The following is a 2,206-nucleotide window of genomic DNA, read 5'->3' as shown; positions in this document are numbered from 1 at the left end:
GAACATCAGCAGGAGAGGACTCTTTAAAGTAGAGACTCTACATACTGATATACACCTGAACATCAGCAGGAGAGGACTCTTTAAAGTAGAGACACTACATACTGATATACACCTGAACATCAGCAGGAGAGGACTCTTTAAAGTAGAGACTCTACATACTGATATACACCTGAACATCAGCAGGGGAGGACTCTTTAAAGTAGAGACTCTACATACTGATATACACCTGAACATCAGCAGGAGAGGACTCTTTAAAGTAGAGACACTACATACTGATATACACCTGAACATCAGCAGGAGAGGACTCTTTAAAGTAGAGACACTACATACTGATATACACCTGAACATCAGCAGGAGAGGACTCTTTAAAGTAGAGACTCTACATACTGATATACACCTGCACATCAGCAGGAGAGGACTCTTTAAAGTAGAGACACTACATACTGATATACACCTGAACATCAGCAGGAGAGGACTCTTTAAAGTAGAGACTCTACATACTGATATACACCTGAACATCAGCAGGAGATGACTCTTTAAAGTAGAGACTCTACATACTGATATACACCTGAACATCAGCAGGAGAGGACTCTTTAAAGTAGAGACACTACATACTGATATACACCTGAACATCAGCAGGAGAGGACTCTTTAAAGTAGAGACTCTACATACTGATATACACCTGAACATCAGCAGGAGAGGACTCTTTAAAGTAGAGTCACTACATACTGATATACACCTGAACATCAGCAGGAGAGGACTCTTTAAAGTAGAGACTCTACATACTGATATACACCTGAACATCAGCAGGAGAGGACTCTTTAAAGTAGAGACTCTACATACTGATATACACCTGAACATCAGCAGGAGAGGACTCTTTAAAGTAGAGACTCTACATACTGATATACACCTGAACATCAGCAGGAGAGGACTCTTTAAAGTAGAGACTCTACATACTGATATACACCTGAACATCAGCAGGAGAGGACTCTTTAAAGTAGAGACACTACATACTGATATACACCTGAACATCAGCAGGAGAGGACTCTTTAAAGTAGAGACTCTACATACTGATATACACCTGAACATCAGCAGGAGAGGACTCTTTAAAGTAGAGACTCTACATACTGATATACACCTGAACATCAGCAGGAGAGGACTCTTTAAAGTAGAGACACTACATACTGATATACACCTGAACATCAGCAGGAGAGGACTCTTTAAAGTAGAGACACTACATACTGATATACACCTGAACATCAGCAGGAGAGGACTCTTTAAAGTAGAGACTCTACATACTGATATACACCTGATCATCAGCAGGAGAGGACTCTTTAAAGTAGAGACTCTACATACTGATATACACCTGAACATCAGCAGGAGAGGACTCTTTAAAGTAGAGACACTACATACTGATATACACATCAGCAGGAGAGGACTCTTTAAAGTAGAGACACTACATACTGATATACACATCAGCAGGAGAGGACTCTTTAAAGTAGAGACACTACATACTGATATACACATCAGCAGGAGAGGACTCTTTAAAGTAGAGACACTACATAATGATATACACATCAACAGGAGAGGACTCTTTACTAATGATTCATAGATATTTCTCGTAAGGTGATTTTATAAATGCAAGATTCTGACTTCAAAATGTATTTTGTATTTCAAATGACTGAATTTCTTTATCTTTTGAAGACGGGAACTGGTTGTGAGTGTCGAACTGTTCGATGGAAATCTCAGTACAGCTTGTTTTTGTGCCTAAATCTCCTCAGCATGTGAAAGAGTTTCTTGGGGATTAATCCATCAATAATACCTACAACTTGAGTTGCACTAAAACGTGAGGAAGGAAGCTGATGTTTTACATTGTCTGCTGTGTCCGGTCCATGTTGCATTCAAATGTATGACTTTAATGACAGGAAAGTCTCTTCTACTGAGAGGAGTTCTTAAGATGTCACAGTAAGAAAAAAGACGTCATCAACAGCAAGTCGGCCATCTTTGGAGGATACTGCAACCTGCGGCTGTTTCCCCTATCAGCGTTTTAAACGGGGGGGGGGGATCAGACTCTGTGACGAAACAGAACAAGCACCATGGGACAACATTTTATTCTCTAAACCAACAGGGAGACGAGGAAACATCAGGAGGAGGCGCTAAATGTGTTGAACTACAGGAACCCCAGCCACTGGGAATATGATTTGAA

The 2,206-nt window shown here is 40.5% G+C and overlaps 1 protein-coding gene across 1 annotated transcript in view; it reads left to right on the top strand.

Moving 5' to 3' along the window:
- LOC134882954 (protein FAM107B-like) overlaps nucleotides 1–1,870 on the top strand; it is a 14,227-nt gene extending 12,357 nt beyond the window's left edge. Inside the window, exon 4 of the mRNA XM_063910992.1 lies at nucleotides 1–1,870. This exon is cut by the window's left edge and continues 928 nt beyond it. The gene's annotated coding sequence lies outside the window, so the exon portion shown is untranslated.
- Nucleotides 1,871–2,206: the final 336 nt, after the last annotated feature.

This window comes from Eleginops maclovinus, chromosome 20 (assembly GCF_036324505.1).
Source record: "Eleginops maclovinus isolate JMC-PN-2008 ecotype Puerto Natales chromosome 20, JC_Emac_rtc_rv5, whole genome shotgun sequence".
Lineage (NCBI taxonomy): Eukaryota > Metazoa > Chordata > Actinopteri > Perciformes > Eleginopidae > Eleginops > Eleginops maclovinus.
This window is presented reverse-complemented; position numbering and strand designations above follow the sequence as displayed.